Raw genomic sequence first — 17,893 nt, forward strand, 5'->3', positions numbered from 1 at the left:
CTGGAGTAAACTGGGTCCCTACTTTCATCATCAGATCACTATTCCTTTGTCACACAAGGTCCAGACCACTAACTGGCAGATCTGGCATTGTCAAATTCATCAACAGAGATGCTGCTCATCCTCAAACATTGACTACCAGAGGCACCAATTCCTTTTAGCTCTGGACGCGCTCACCCTGCCAGATCCTCCACTGTGTGAGGATGATGCTCTTGGCTCATCAAAGACTGACACTGACATATACAGCCTTTAGAACCACAAGCTGAATGTGGGAGCCTGCAGAAAACGCAGTGCAATTGTGGGTGAACAATTAAGTCACCTGGGAAGAGAGGATGCTCTGGTTGTATGGAATGTTCAGATTTTTCTGCTAGATATTTTCTTGGTTCTTGTTCCAGTTTGTTACCTTTTTCTGTCTGTGCAGCTCCTGCCTAGGTGGCTGATGATGTATATAATAAAAGATGGTTAATATTTGCTGGCCCCACCTAATATTCTACACCTTCAATGCCCTCAAAGCCTGAGCTGTGAAACTTGATGCTGCTCAATCTAAGATTAGAACTGAACTTAATACTTTTCAGAAAAGTACTGAATTCATAAATCTGCCTTCCTAACCAGAAGCAATTCATTGCATCTGGGCTTGCTAAGAATAAACACACCTCATGCTACCTCAACTGTTATGTTTAACCTATAATTGCGTCCAAATGGATGTAAATTTCTGACTTGCTGAAATTGCACCCAGAATTGATGTAATTACTATGCCTTGCCTTTACACGCTCTAAGCCTTTTGATGGAAGAGTGTGAAATAAATACATAATGATGGTGGTGAAGATTGTTGCTTTGTACCTGGACTACCCTCACATCACTGTGATGTGCTTGCTTTCTCTTTTTTAGATTTCAGTTCTGAATTCTGCGAACAGTCGGGTTTGTTGCCTCTAAATAATAGAATTCACATAATGTTGAAGGAACAGGAAAGACAGAGCGGAGGCTGTAGGGATCTAGTGACTTGCTTCCTGTGAGTTCCTGTTATAAAAACATTGCACAGCTTATAAAGCATCTTTAATCTGGTCCCAAAGAGCTTTTGTATAAGGAATGCATTACAATTTCACACTTCGGAAATCATAAGAAATGCAGTATTCACCAGGTATAAAATTTGAGTTTAAATATAAGTAGGCTAACTTCCAATGCATTAATGCTTTTCTAAAAAAGATTGTAATTGTCCTCAAATAACCCTGGAAAGTTCTCCTGCCCTGTTGCCCTGTTTTTAACTTAGGTTTATGGGGAACTTGGGCAGGTTGAAATCCCACAGCTTTACCTTCAGCTTTTGCTGTGCTGTAGGTCTGAAATCATAGCCACACGAGTTGGAGTAGTTTGCATTTGGTCATTTTTGTGGTATATAATATATATACGTGTGACTCCAGATGTGACCAACTGGGCTTCCTGTTGGTATAAATTACACAAGCTAAGTTTCCTCACTTCTGAAGTACAACAGTGCCACTTTCTGGTCACCTCAGCAAACCAAAGTTAACAGAAAGTCTGACTTAAAGGCTCTGCTCAGCAATATTTTGCACATATAGCAAAAATCCTCCTGCCTCGGTTCTAGTTTAAATATTCAGCTTTATGGAGTAGGGGCAGTAATAATGACATTCCTTCCAAGTCTGTGGTACTTCCTGGATGCCAGCATTTTTATTCTATAGTGTCTGCATTTACTAGGTGTCTTCAGCTTTTTCATTTGGTAAGAATCTATTAAATCTATTTGAATCTTCAGGAAAATATGCAGAATTCCTGTAAAATACCAGAAAAATATTTTCAACATGGAGCTGAAAGCTCAAACTGAGTAATCAGATTGATGGAGTCCTGCAATTTTGATGCATAAACTTATGTTATTAGGCAAGTAAACCTGGTCATGATGATCCAGTGCTGGTTTTGCTCCATTGCATGTATGGAGATGTAATTCCTACTTTTCGTAAGATAATCAGAGCTACAATCAGAGCATACATATATATGAACTGGATCATCTTCTTAAGGTCAATGTGGCTAAGGCAGCAGAATAACTACAACACTTCTCCTTTACTGAAGTCTGGTCCCACTTCATGTTTTCTATGAACGGGACTGACCTGATGGCTACATGCTGAACAGGAATGTTTAAATTCAGGCTTGTGGTTTTTCCAACCCCAAAGGATGCCGGCCTTTATTTGCCCTCTTAAAACAATAAGACTACAAATCCCAATATGCCTCAGGCTTTTCAAATCCCCTTAAGCATCCTGGGATTTGTAGTCCTATAGGTACCATTAGGCAAACGAGCGTTTCCCAGCCTAGCATGGCGTAAGTTTAAATATCAGGACTGAGGACAACTCACCCAGGCGCTGGTTCAGGCAGCGGGAAATGTAGCCTCTGTGGGTCCGAGCCGTCGTGCGGGCCCCGTGAGGGCGCTTCTCTGACGCTCCCGCCACACCTAACAGCAGCCTTTGCCGTTTACAGCGGTTGCCATGACGACAAGGTCAGCCGTAGGCGTGCGCGTTCAGCGCCCGATCACGTGCCCTGGGGACGCCCTTGTGACCGCGCCTTGCGAAGCGTGCAGGCGTGCTTGGGCCCTGCTCCCGTCCTCCGAGCAGTAAGGGGGCGTAATGGGAGGAGGGGAGACTTCCGGCGGAAGTGGGCTTTAGCAGCTGCTGCTGCCTTTTAAAGCCACATCTCTGCTGCTTGCCTTTACCCTTTGAGTGCGGAAGTGTGTCCTTACCTTAGTCTCAGACCGGTATCATGGTGCGCTTGAACGGAGTCTGCGTTTCTTGTGTGGGGTTTGAATGGGCCCGCTGTAATCCTCACCAATAAGCATATCTAGCGGTTTGGTTTCACTTTAGTGTTGCACTGGAGTGGAGATGTGGAATTTAAACCATAGAAGTGCCCTACTGGCTCAGTCCAAGGTCTATTTAGCCCAGCATTATGTCTTGGACAGTGGCCAATCCGAGCCACAAGTATCCGACAGATCCCATAAAGTAGATCCATTTCCTGTTTCTCCCAGGGACAGCAATAGCTTTCTGTAGTCTTAACTGGCTAATAATGTGTTACGGACTTTTCTTCCATAAACTCGTCCAAATCTCTTTTAAATCCCTCTGCATGGGGTAACATAATGGTGCAACAGTAACTACCCTTAACCAATAAGCCTTGGTACTTTTGATGCAACTCCAACATTGCTCTCTGTTTCAATGGCAGGATAAAAGGAGTATTGGATTCAGACAGCAACCAAGGAAGGCCCTGACTCTTAGGGTCTGGGGAACTGATAAATATGGGGGTAACCAGCATAGAGTAGCAATTACTACCCTTTACAGAAAGCATGGGATTACTATCCTTAACCAATAAGCCTTGATACTTGTGATGCAACTCCAACATCGCTCTCTGCTTCAAAGGAGAGGGGTGGGGATGAAAGGAAAGAGAAATTTGATTTAGAGAGAACCAACACAAGCCATGACATTTACAGTCTGGAGTACTGATGTGCAGACATTAAGGAAAAAACACTGGACTGCATTTTCGGCCAAGTCCATAAGCAAAGCATGTCACGCAAAACTGACTAATGCATGGGGGTAACCACAGCGTGGCAGACACTACCATGGGAAGCTTGCTGGGCAGACCGGATGAACCATTGGTCGTTTTCTGCTGTCATTTCTATGTGTCTATGCTAGCCTCCTTGATCACCCCCTATGGCAATGGGTTCCACAGCTTAATAGTGTGCTGACTGAAAAAGAACATAAGAACATGCCATACTAGGTCAGACCAAGGATCCATCAAGGCCAGTATCCTGTTTCCAACAGTGGCCAATCCAGGCTACAAGTACCTGCCAAGTACCAAACATTAAATAAATCACAAGCTACTATTGCTTATTAATAGCAGTTTATGGGTTTTTCCTCTAGAAACTTATCCAAACCTTTTTTAAACCCAGCTACACTAACTGCTGTAACCACATCCTCTGGCAATGAATTCTAAAGCTTAACTATGCACTGAGGGAAAAAGTATTTTCTTCTATTTGTTTTAAATGAGCTACTTGCTAACTTCATGAAGTGCCCCCTGAGAGAGTAAATAACCAATTTACATTAACTTGTTCATGTCCTTTCATGATTTTGTAGACCTGTATCATATCCACCCTCAGTTGTCTCTTGTCCAAACTAAATAGCCCTAACTTCTTTAGCCTTTCCTCATAGCACACAGGCAAGACAGCAAATTCAACCTCAAATGATTCCCACTCCATATGACAAATTATATATGCTTTCTAGGATTTCTTTTGAATCTGCTGGTTGATAGTTTCATGGAGGGTCCCCTTAGTTTAAAAGGGTAAATAATGATCTTTTAACTATCTGTTCCACACCACTTAATGATTTTGTAAACTTCTATTATATTTTCTCTGTTTTCCATGCTGAAAAGCCCTAATGTAGCCTCTCATTGGAGAGTTGTCCCATCCCCTTGAACACATTTGTCACTCTCCTCTGCACCTTTTCTAGTTTTGCTGTCTTTTTTTGAGATGGAGCAACCAGAACTGCAGACAATACTCAAGGTGCGGTTGCACCATAACTTGATACAGAGTCAATATGATAATTTCTATTTTCTTCATGACTTTTTGGATCATTACTAACATTCTCATAGAAACATAGAAATGACAGCAGAAAAGGACAAAACGGTCCATCCAGTCTTCCCAGCAAGCATATGGTACTATCTGCCGCACCATACAGGTCACCCCCCATACTTACCAGTTTCCCAGACCTTAAAGTCAGGCCCTTCTTGGTTGCTTTCTGAATCCAATTCCCCTTTCCTCTTTTCCCCCTGCTGTAGAAGTAGAGAGCAATGATGGAGTTAATCAACAGTATGAAGGTTTATTGGTAAAGGGTAGGAACTGCCACACCATCAAGTTACCCCCATGCGCTCTTTTCTTCATTCCCATCCTCTAACCTTTAGTGATCCACAGTGTTTATCCTATGCCACTTTGAAATCTTTCACTGTTTTTGTCTTCATCTCCTCTGGAAGGGCATTCCAGGCATCCACCACCTTCTGCTTACCTTTATAGTGCCTTCCTCTCCCTTGAGATCCTCTGTGCTTGTTCCATGCTCTCCTGAATTCAGATACAGTCCTTGTCTCCCACCACCTCCATGAGGAGGCCGTTTCATGCATCCACCACCCTCTCTGTAACGAAATATTTCCTTAGATTACTCTGATAGTAACATAGAGAATGATGGCAGCTAAAGATCAAATGGTCCATTCAGTCTGCCCAGCAAGTTGCTTACTCTAGTAACCGCTGCATCAGGTACCCCCATGCCTTCTGTTCAGAGTAGTAATTGCTACTCTGTGCAGGTTATGTTACACCTCAAGTTAACATAGGTTATCCCTTTTCTTCTATCCCCTAGCCTCTAGGGACCTGCAGTATTTATCCTGTGCCCTTTTGAATTCCATTACTGTTCTCATCTTCTCTACCTCTTGAGAGAGGGCATTCCAGTTATCCACTCCCCTCTCTGTGAAGAAATATTTCCTGATGTTGGTTCTGAGTTGTTCCCTCTTGAGTTTTGTATTGTGACCCCTAGTTCTGCAGTTTCCAACAGAAAAGGTTTGGTGTTTGTGTATCATTAATACCTTTCAGTTATCTGAAGGTCGGTATCATATCTCCCTGCACCTCTTTCTTCCAGGGTATACATATGTAGATCCTTCAGACTTTTCTCTTAGCTCTTCTGATACAGACCACACACTTTTTCTGGACTGCTTCCATGCTATCTATCTTGTTCTGTTCTGGAGATAAGGTCTCCAGAATGGAACCGAATACTCCAGGTGAGGCCTCACCAAAGAGCTGTACAAGAGGATTATCACCTCCTTTTTTTCTGCTGATATGCATGGTGCAGGAGAGAGACCTTGGGGTGATAGTGTCTAATGATCTGAAGTCGACGAAACAATATGACAAGGCATTAGCTAAAGCCAGAAGAATGCTTGGCTGCATAGAGAGAGGAATAACGAGTAAGAAAAGGGAAGTGATTATCCCCTTGTACAGGTCCTTGGTGAGGCCTCACCTGGAGTACTGTGCTCAGTTTTGGAGACCATATCTACAAAGGGACAGAGACAGGATGGAGGCGGTACAGAGAAGGGCGATCAAAAAGGTGGAGGGTCTTCATCAAATGTCTAATGAAGAGAGATTGAAGAATCTAAATATGTACACCCTGGAGGAAAGGAGGAGCAGAGGTGATATGATACAGATGTTCAGATACTTGAAAGGTTTTAATGACCCAAAGATAATGACAAACCTTTCCCGTCGGAAAAAAAAAACAGCAGAACCCGGGGTCACGATTTAAAGCTTTTTTCTTCCGCAAAACCTGCACAACTGAGGAGCCTCCCACAGCACTCCTCTGAATCCCTAAACAAACTTGATTGCTCCACCCCCGACACTGCACTCAACTCCTGGGTCAGCCTCACTCAAGACATAGCCATAATATATGTCCCCTTATCATCCGCAAGCAACGCACCTCTCCCTCCAATAACAAACCCTGGTACACAACGGAACTGCACCAAATGAAACACAACCTTAGACTCAAAGAAAGAGTTTGGCCCAAAGACCCGAACCTACAGCACTCCACCTCCTACAAATCCTACTTACACACATACCGCCTTGCCATTCAAAAAACCAAACGTGACTACTACACCTCTAAGATTCATCAATACACATTCAACCCCAAAGCCCTCTTCTCCTATGTCGTAGCCCTCACCATCCCTCCACCCCCATCATCGCTGATGAAGAAGCTAGCACGAAATGTGAAGAACTCGCTAGTTTCTTCCACAACAAAATAGCTAACATATAAATAAATAAATAAAAATAGCTAACATACTCCTCACGTTCCCCCCTGCAACCACCTCTACACCCTGCTCTCCCAAGCCCAACCACAACCCCTCCTCCCTGAAAAATTCACTCAACACCATTGACCTCACCTCATCTAAGGAAATTGAGGCAATCCTCAAGAAATCTAAGCCTGCATTCCACCCTTCCAATACTATACCCATGAAAACCCTACTCTCCATCCCCAATTTTATTGCTCAAACCTCTAGCAGATATTATTAACTGCTCCCTTTCCACTGGCTCAGTTTCCCGATCCCCTTAAACATGCTGTAGTCGAACCCCTTCTCAAGAAGCCTTCTCTTGACCTCAAAGACCCAGCCAACTACCGTCCCATCTCCAATCTCCCCCTGATTTCTAAAATCATGGAGAAGGTAGTAAACACCCAACTCATGGAATACCTAGACGACAACGACATACTTCACGTCTCGCAGTTTGGCTTTCGCAAAAACTTAAGCACTGAAACCCTCCCACTATCCCTCATGGACTTCCTCCTCATTGGCCTTGACCAAGGTCATAATTTCCTCATCGCTTTCCTTGACATCTGTGATGGCTCACCGTCCGTGAGGCCTCGGGCGCCACCCTTCCGTCTTCCGTCCTGTGCCACCACCAGCGGCCAAGGTCCCTGGAGTTCGACAGGCTCCCGTAACTCCCTGGGTCCGTGCCTCCGCTGGCCCTGGTTTGGCTGGGCTCCTAAGTCCCTTCAAGCAGGGTTGGGGGGTAAGCAACCCCCCAATCCCCAAAGACAACACAGCGAGAGAGAGCGCTAGTTCCTTCAAAGCAGTTTTATAACGTACCACCTGGAAACATTACATGAGGGTTGTCCCATCCCCCTGCAGTCCTCCGGTTCTCTTACAAGCAGTGCTATTACAGAGTAAACCTTTTACTTCTTATGCTTGGTGCTTACAAGACCTAACACAACAGGCCCCTTTAGAGCCCTCCTCCCGGGCTTCCCCTTTAGGCTAAGGACTATACTTTACCCCACACAGCTTACTCGTATCCATATACGAACTGGAGGACTCCTCTCCCCCTGAACCTACCTCCATCTCTTCCTCTTCTGACTCCGAAGAGCTGGGTTTTTGTGGCCAGTTCCACCAAGGGGGCACGCCCTCTTCCTCCACCCTCCATCGACTCATCAGGTGTCTGCCTCATTAACCTCTATGCCTGCCACCTGTTCGCCTTCAGGCTTTCCTCCCCTGTCTGGTGGTGTTTCAGGGAAGCTGGGATTCGTAGTCCTTCTCCTCTTCCCCTGCGCCCCCTGCTGTCTGGCTCTGGTATTCTTGTTGCTCTTATAGTAGCTTGTCAGCTCCTGCCTGCGGCCGGGCTACGCTACATCACACATCTCTGCGGCTTTTGATACGATAAGCCACAATCTCCTCATCTCCCGCCCAGCCGACATCGGCATCTCTGGCACAGCCCTCCTGTGGTTCAAATCTTACCTAGCTAACGACATTTCTCTGTCAAACTAGGTATCTCAGAATCCTCTCATTTCACCCTTTCGCAAGGAGTGCCTCAAGGCTCCTCCCTCTCCTCTACTCTATTTAACATATACTTCCTCCCCCTCTGTCATCATCTATCTGATCTCGGTCTCAAATTCTACATCTACGCAGATGATGTCCAAATCATCATCCCTATCCGTGAATCACTAACTGCTACCCTAAGTTTCTGGGAGAAATGCCTCTCTTCTATTAACACACTACTGACCTCCCTTCAACTTGCCTCAACTCTGCTAGAACTGAGCTCCTTCTCATCCACAACCACCAGACCTTCAAGCTTACTCCATGCACGACCATTTTCCTTCACCTCGCAACCCCCTGTATGAAACCTAGGCGTTCCATTGACCCACATCTGAGCCTAAAAACCACATTACCTCCATCATAAAAGGAGGTTTTTATAAACTCATGGTTATAAAAAAGCTCAAGCCCCTACTCCACACACAAGATCTCAAAACTGTCATCCAAGCTACCTTATCATCTAAGCTGGATTACTGCAACTCCCTGTACCTTGGCCTCCCTTTCTCCAGCATCAGACCTCTCCAGATATTACAAAATGCAACGGCAAGGATAATCAGCAATGCTCGCAAATCAGACCACATAACCCCCATCCTCAAAGACCTACACTGGCTCCCCATCTCATCCCACATCCTGTTCAAAACCCTTAACTTTATACACAAAGCTATCCATAAACATAATTCCTCGTGGCTCAGTGAACCACTACAACTCACACAATCTGCACATTACAAGTCCCCCACTTAAGAAAGCTCGACTTACAGCTACAAGGGACCATGCCCCTCTCAATTGCTGGCCCCACTCCCTGGAATGCTCTACCTCTCAATCTCCGGTCTGGAGCCCTGCCCATTAAATTCAGAAAAATGCTAAAGACCTGGCTTTTTCACCAGGCTTTCCTGGATTAATTTCGATGACTCTTGCCCCCCTCCCTCCCACCTTTCTCATTGCTCCTAGCAATAAACCCAATGTAATCTTGTAATACATGTAATCATTTAAAATTTGTATATTGTAAACTATTTTCCATCTCTTTCTCTTCACTCCTTATTAGTTTCAGTTTTGTTAGGTCTCGCTGTTACTGAGCCTCCTACTTCTTATTATCGGTTGCCCGCTTCCCCCCTCCCCTGTTCTTTGTATTTTCCACCTGTTGTTAAAATGTAACCGATATGATGTGTATTTTAAAGTCAGTATAGAAAAGCTGTTAAATAAATAAATAAATTAATTAAATAAAGCTCCAGGAAGGAAAGCTCAGAACCAATGTCAGGAAGTATTTCTTCATGGAAGAGGGTGGTGGATGCCTGGAATGCCCTTCCGGAGGAAGTGGTGAAGACCACAACTGTGAAGGACTTCAAAGGGGCGAGGGATAAACACTGTGGATCCATAAAGTCTAGAGGATGTGAATGAAGAGAGGGTGGCTTGCGGGAATGACGTCTATTTCCTGGAGATAATACCCTTATTCAATAAACATACACACAGTTAATGCGACTCCAATATTACTCTAAGCTTCAACAGCAAGAGGTAATGTGGGGGGAAAAAAAATGGGGAGTAGCTTGCTGGTTACGGCAGTTACTACTCCTAACCAAATAAGCCTGATACTTCACTTTCAATGCCTATCCAGCATAGCTCTCTGTTTCAACGGCAAGGGAGAAAGTCTGATACTCCACGCATATCCAGCACAGTTCTCTGCTTCAACGGCAGGGGAGAAAGTCTGATACTTCACTTTCAATGCAAGTTAGCTCTCTGCTTCAATGGCAAGGGAGGAAGACTGATACTTCACGCATATCCAGCATAGCTCTCTGCTTCAATGGCAGGGGGGAAATGAAGTAAATTCTTGAGGATGTGAATGAAATGAAGAGAGAAGAGGCATGGGGTGGCTTGCGGGAATAAGGCTACTACCCTTATTCAATAAACATACACACAGTTAATGTGACTCCAACATTGCTCTATGCTTCAACGGCAAGAGGAAAGGTGGGGGAAAGGATCTGCATTCACAAATAAGCGTGGGAGTAGCATGCTTGTTGCGGCGGTTACTACCCAACCCAAATTAGCCTGATACTTCACTTTCAATGCATATCCAAGCAGCTCTCTGCTTCAATGGCAGGGGGAATGAAGAAAAGATGATTTATATTCAAACAACCAACAAGGGCTAAACTGCACAGGCTGGAAAAACAAATAAGCGTGGGAGTAGCTTGCTTGTTGCGGCAGCTACTGCCCTGAACCAATCATGCCTGATACTTCACTTTGAATACATATACAGCACAGCTCACTGCTTCAACAGCAGGAGGGAATGAAGAAAAGGGGATTTATATTCAGACAACAACCAACAAGGACTAAATTGCAAATGCTGGGTAAACAAATAAGTGGGGGAGTAGCTTGCTTATGCGGCGGTTACTACTACCCCTAACCAATTAGGCTTGATACATTGATGCAGCTCCAACACCACTCACTACATCAATGGTGGGGGTGGAAGGAAATTAGAACCTAAAAGTTACCAATAAGGGCCCTGACCTCAGTGGTCAGAGTAACAGATAAGTATGAGAAAAATAAGTATGAAGCTTGCTGGGCAGACTGGATGGGCCATTGGTCTTCTTCTGCCGTCATTTCTATGTTTCTATGCTGGTTATTTCTATCTCTGTGCAGCCCAGCATCCCTCTGGCTTTAGCCACTGCCTTGCTGTATTGTTTTGTTGTTTTCTGATCACCAGACACTATAACCCCAACGTCCAGACAGAGTCCTGTTGTAACTAGCTTGGGGGCTGCTGACTCACAGTGCCAGCAGGGGACAATCTGAGGCAATCAGATTCTTTGTGGGCTGAGCTCTGCCAGGAGACAGGAAGCACTAAAGATTCTCTGTCTAGCTAAGTAAAAAAAGGTTTTAAGTAAAAGGTTTAAGTTTAAGTAAGCCAATCAGGGGGAGGGTATTTTCAAACTCAATTGCAGATACAAGGTCCAGAGAACAACCTTGACCAAGGGTTAACTGTTTAACTCCTTCCCTCCTTCCCTCCCTCCCTGCCCCTCTACCCGCCCACCCCTGGGGTTGGTTTTATGATATAGTCTGCCTGAATATATCTCTTACTCATATAATGTGTTTAAGAAATACTTATTTGATACCATACACTCAGTGATTATAATGTGTGTTAAAATATTTTAAAACAAATTTTTTCTTCCTTTCACAACAAAAATACATTTTTGGGGGGGGGGGGTAGGTTGAAAGTTTCATATATTTTTATGTAGGTGTCCCTGCACCTCTCTTAGTGAGGGTAATCATTAACTTCCAACCACCTCCATTATCGTGATTTTTTGCAGTATATTTAACTATGTGAAAGTCCTTACAACAGCTTATATTCTTCTGAAATCCTCAAATTTAAAATTTTAAATTGTAAATGCCAACTTTTAAATTCAGTGGGAAACATGCAATTCAGACTGGCTAAAAAGCCTTGTATAAATCGCCATTGAACACAGTAAAATTTGCTTTTACTATTTGCATCTCAAAAATGTGATTTTTACTTCCCTTCTGTTGAAGATAATTCACTCTGAATGTCCCGACATGTATTTGTTTCAAACTGATAGTCCTTCGGGGGATGTTAACTTTATTCAACCAGCTCCAGAAGGACCCAGTGTAATCAATCAAGAAGCCACTTGGGATGAATATGTCAGACTGTCAAAAAAGGCAATTCGAGCAGAATTACATGGGGCCACTCTGGTCGAATATGTGAAATTGTAAATTATTCCCAGTGGATTGCGGATGCAAAAGGATCCAATGCGCTTTAATGATGATTCCGAATTTGTCAAGACCTGGTATGCCATATTAAACAAGTGCCCATTAGATCTTATGATGCTCATCATTGGACGAGTTAAAACAAGCATCAAAGATCTTACAGAACAAGTTCAGAACACTTTGGAACATATTAAAGAAGATCTTTCCATGGCAGCTTTTGATGAGAAATTGAAAGAATTTCAAGATTCGTTAGATCAATTCAGAGCAAATATTAAGAATGGCAAGATTCTGAAATTAAAGAGAGATTAAGCGGATTACAAGTTCGACAGAGTATATAATTGGACAGGTAATAAGGCCCAAGGTAAAACAGTCCGATTTACATTTTCTTCGGACGATAACTCGAGTGGGTCTGATGAAGGGGATGGACACAGCTACATCACATAGTGATGTTAATGTGCATGGCAACACAGTAGCGGATCCACAAAATTGCAAGAAGTCCCATTGGACACATTGAGGAAGAGGCAAGAAGTTTGAATAAAGAGAGGGATTAGAACAGCGCACGACCAGACAACAACAACAAAAAATGACCAGAATATTTTGCGGAGCAACTTCAATCAGATCAGACAATCCAATCGGCGGTGATAAATTTGTCTTCCACGGCTCTCACGGATTCCCAAATTGAAGTCTTAAATCAGGGTCTTTTGTTTGTCCCTACCACAAGGCATTTGAAATTTAACAGAGTTACTATTCAACGTTTCATCCGTAAATTGAGTTTGAAGCTGTTCTTTGCACACAGCGAGGGCAATACAGGTGATATGTCTATAGTAAAAACTCATTCTAACTGGTTTCCACCGTGTCCTATCAACCCGCACATCCACACTTTCCATCAATTGATCCTTCAGGATTTGTCAGATTATGAATCTTTATCAGTACATTGCCATTAGAATTTGAATCAGCAACAACGAGAGGCCTTGGACAGTTTATCGTGATCACCACAGTTAGTAATAAAACTGGCAGATAAAGGGGGCGCGGTGGTAGTCCAAGACAGGGATAAGTACGTAGACAAGATGATAGATCATCCACAAGATCAACAGTACTATACACCACTGCAAAATGATCCTACGTTAGATCTGCAAAAGAAGGTCGCGGAGGTGATACAGGAAGCAGAGGGTTTATCCACAAAATCAGAGGCAATCAGATTCTTTGTGGGCTGAGCTCTGCCAGGAGACAGGAAGCACTAAAGATTCTCTGTCTAGCTAAGTAAAAAAAGGTTTTAAGTAAAAGGTTTAAGTTTAAGTAAGCCAATCAGGGGGAGGGTATTTTCAAACTATATATCTATTTAATACCATGTTATAATGTAAAATAGGGCTGTTACCACCCTATTCCTTTAGTTATCTGGAAACCGATGTGATATCTCGATCGAATGTCGGTATACAAAATAAATAAATAAATAAATAAATAAAAGAAAAGAATTATTTGTTGGTAGCACACCCCCACAGACCTGTCATCTACGCTGTTCCTAAGATTCACAAAAGTCTAGAATCTCCTCCGATTAGACACATAGGGGCGGATTTTAAAAGGAGTGCGAATAGCCTACTTTTGTTTGCGCTCCAGGCGCAAACAAAAGTATGCTGGATTTTAGTAGATACGCGCGGAGCCGCGCGTATCTGCTAAAAACCTGGATCGGCGCGCGCAAGGCTATGGATTTTGTATAGCCGGCGCGCGCCGAGCCGCGCAGCCTACCCCCGTTCCCTCCAAGGCCGCTCCGAAATCAGAGCGGCCTTGGAGGGAACTTTCCTTTGCCCTCCCCTCACCTTCCCCTCCCTTCCCCTACCTAACCCACCCGCCCCCTGTCTAAACCCCCCCCTTACCTTTGTCGGGGGATTTACGCCTCCCGGAGGGAGGCGTAAATCCCCGCCCGTCAGCGGGCCTCCTGCGCGCTGGGACGTGACCTGGGGGCGGGTCCGGAGGGCGCGGCCACGCCCCCGGGCCGCCCCGGGCCGTAGCCACGCCCCCGGGCCCGCCCCCGGATCGCTCTCGACACGCCCCGAAAACGCCGCGTGGTTCGGGCCCGCCCCCCGACATGCCCCCCGACACGCCCCCTCCGAAAACCCCGGGACTTACGCGAGTCCCGGGGCTCTGCGCGCGCCGGTAGGCCTATGTAAAATAGGCTTGCCGGCGCGCAGGGCCCTGCTCGCCTAAATCCGCCCGGTTTTGGGCGGATTTAGGCGAGCAGGTCTCTGAAAATCCGCCCCACAGTTTCTCAAAATGGGTCAGTATTAGAACCAGTTGCCTCCTTTATAGACATATTTCTTCAACCATATGTACAACAGGTGAAAACATATATTAAGGATACTTCTCATTTCCTGGGGCTATTACAAAAGTTAAAGATTGATGAACCCAACATCATCATGGTGACAATGGACATAAGTTCACTATACACCAATATACCCCAGGATAGTCCTCTACAAATAATCAGACATATTTTGACTCAATGGATTACAACTCACAGAATCTCCACCGGTTTTTTGTTGGAGTTAGCTCAAATAGTAATATGTAACAGCTATTTTATGTTTGGTCAAAAATATTTACATCAAATACATGGTATACCGATGGGGTCACCATTGGCCCCATCGATAGCAAATTTATATGTGGTGGAGTTTGAAGAACATTATATAATCGCTTCCAATTGGTGGTCTCAAATCAAATGTTGGTATCGTTTCATCGACGATATATTTTGTATATGGATGGGGTCAGAAGCAAGTTTGGAAGAATTCCTATGATGGATCAACACAATTGATAGTCACTTGCAATTTACAGCTCAGATATCTTGCAGTCAAGCCACTTTTCTAGATGTGGCAGTGTCATACAGTAATGGAGTATTTTCTACTACAGTACATTGAAAACTAATGGATTGAAATAATCTGTTAAAATTCCTGAGTCATCATGCCCACAGTTTCAAAATGAGCTTACTGGTAAGCCTATTTTTTAGAATTAGAAGAATCTGCTCTTCTGAACAAGAGTTTGAAGCTCAGTCTGTCATATTGAGAGATAGATTTAAAGTAAGGGGCATGGGTGTACATTTGTGCACACAAGCCTGATTTTATAACATGTGTGTGTGCCAAGCCCTAAGGGAGCCCCCATTCAAACTCCACTCCTCTAACAGACCAACTAGAGATACTCTCAAAGGCACCCTGAAATTTCCCCCTACTAAAGCTTCACGCCTCTCGATGACCAAAGACAGAGCTTTTTCGATAGCTGGCCCATCTATCTGGAATAGCATCCCTTCAAGTCTCAGAGTGGAGCCTTGCCTGTTAACTTTTAGAAAAAGACTTAAAACCTGGCTCTTTCACCAAGCCTTCACCGATCCACCAGACAATCACTAGTTGTCCTTCACGCTTACCCGTTATGATGATTATACTCACGAATGGACTGTGACTCTCCCAGGTTAAAGCACCATTAAGCTTTAACCCGTACGCCCTATGGCATCACTTCATATTTATTTCCTGCCTTATCTTCTTTCCAGCTTGTTTCAAGCTTCCAAGTTCTCTTCCCTGTTGATTGTAACTTTGACTCATTCCTACCTACTGTTTATCTTTCGTTTACTTGAATAGTTACCCCAGTTTTTTATTCTTGTTAATTGTAAACCGATCCGATATGGTTATTTACTATGAAGGTCGGTATATAAAACTGTTAAATAAATAAATAAATAAATAAATATTTTTCCCCGTTCCCGCTGAGGCCACTCTGAAATCAGAGCCTTCTTTCCATTGAAAGTGGTTTGCCTCCTCTGCATGTAATCCTTGCAGGTATTTCAATGTTTCCATCATTTATTTATTTATTATTTTTATATACTGGTTTACATTCAGGTACTGTAGGTATTTCCCTATCCCCAGAGGGCTTACAATCTAAGTTTTGTACCTGGGGCAATGGAGGGTAAAGTGACTTACCTAAGGTCACAAGGAGTGACAGCAGGACTCGAACCCTGGTCTCCTGGTTCCTGCTCTAACCACTAGGCTACTCCTCCTCCCCAATCATATTTCCCTGTTTCCTTATTTCCACTAGGGCATTCATGTATAGATCTTTAGATTTGTCTCCATATGCTTTATGATGAGGACCATTGACCATTTTAGTAGCTGAGTTCTGGATCAACTCTATTTAGTTTATATCCTTTTGAAGGTGCAGCCTCAAAAATTGTACACAGTACTCCAAATAAGTTATCAGCAGGGACTTATACAGAGGCAATATCATTTCCCCTTTCCCGCTGACTATTCCTCTCCTTAGGCACCCTAGCATCCTTCATGATTTTGCTTTTACCTTATCCATTTGTGTTTGGCCAGCTTAAGACTATCAGGTATTATCAGTCAAAGATCATAAGAACATAAAAAGTGCCATGGTGGGTCAGACCAAAGGTCCGTCGAGCCCAGCATCCTATCTCATAGTGGCCAGTCTGGGTCACAAATACCTGACAGATCCCAAAGAGTAGTTCCAGTTCCTTATTGCTCACTCCCAAGGATAAGCTGTGGCTTTTCCTCAAATCCACCTGCTAATAATTATTTATGGACTTTTCTTCTAGGAACATGTCCAAACTTCTTTTAAACCCTGCTATGTTAGATGCCTTGACCATCGCCTCTTGGAACAAATGCTACAGCTTAATTGTGCAATTTGTTTTAAATCTGTTATCTGTTAAGGATGTACATTTGTTGCTTTATTCATTTCGGCAGTAGGTTCGTATCTCACAAATGGATAGTAAGTGCACCAAAACGGATGGTGTGAGTGTATGAAGCCGGTGTGTGTACATATGCGCACACTATTCATTTTGGTGCGCCTACTGTCTGTCCATGATTAATGCGTACTGCCGAAACGAATGGAGCAACAAATGTACATCCCTATTACCTGTTAGTTTCATGGAATGTCCCCTAATCCTAGTACTATTTGAAAAGGTAAATAACCTTTATCTATTTACCTGTTCCACCCCAGGTAAATAGGGAATGGTTATTTACTCCCATAGTATCACTTTCAAAAATGTTGAAAAGAACCAGACTGAGGATTGATCCTTGTGGCACACTTCTGATAACCTCCCTTTCCTCAGAGAGAATTGTGTTTACGACTGTTGTCGTCTCCAACTCAGCCAGTTTCTAACCCAGTCACTTTTGGGCTGATACTTAGCGCATAAGTTGTCTATGTAAAAACATGTCAAAGGCCTTGTTGAAATCCAAGTATGCTTACCTGATTCAACTCTTTGATCACCCAGTGAAAGAAACTGATTAGATTCATCTGAGGTCGGTATTTTGAGTTGGGTGGGAGAAGCTTCTTAAAGATGCATAATGAGGTTCTAACTTTTATTATAATAGTTTGGATTTTTAGCTTGCCTTTCTGAATGATGCTCGATCAGCTTACAATTTTATTACACTACAGTAAAGGAGTATCTTTCTCCTTGCAATTCCCTGCTAAATGCAAATCGTTTTTTTAGATAAAGGTTCTATTTTATTTTACAATCCTGATCAATTGAAATTATTTTTGCCTTCACTTAGAGCAGCCTCTGCCTCTTTTGCTATTTCAGATATTTCTTTAGTACTTCAATAGAAATCTTGCCTTGTCTATTTTGCAATCTTTGCTTAGTAGCATATCTTTTTGTGGAAAAATTGTTTTAATGATTACTCATCTTCGATTCTTGTGGACTTATTGTTCATCATCTGTAATGGTCTTTCTCTTTATCAGTCTAGTTTCCGAAGGGAAAGGCAGCTTTTGAGATCACTTTGTCTGTGTGTTACCCCCCTCTCCACGCCTAATAACCTTTGTGTTTGGGGACCTATCCTCACCA

General features: G+C 43.5%; 1 protein-coding gene across 1 annotated transcript in view; it reads right to left on the bottom strand.

Moving 5' to 3' along the window:
* The window catches only part of LKAAEAR1 (LKAAEAR motif containing 1), an 87,862-nt gene extending 85,266 nt beyond the window's left edge, over positions 1-2,596 (bottom strand). The window contains exon 1 of the mRNA XM_029613661.1: positions 2,351-2,596. The gene's annotated coding sequence lies outside the window, so the exon portion shown is untranslated. The remainder of the gene's footprint in view (positions 1-2,350) is intronic.
* Positions 2,597-17,893: the final 15,297 nt, after the last annotated feature.

The sequence above is a fragment of the Rhinatrema bivittatum genome, chromosome 8 (assembly GCF_901001135.1).
Source record: "Rhinatrema bivittatum chromosome 8, aRhiBiv1.1, whole genome shotgun sequence".
In the NCBI taxonomy this organism is placed as follows: domain Eukaryota; kingdom Metazoa; phylum Chordata; class Amphibia; order Gymnophiona; family Rhinatrematidae; genus Rhinatrema; species Rhinatrema bivittatum.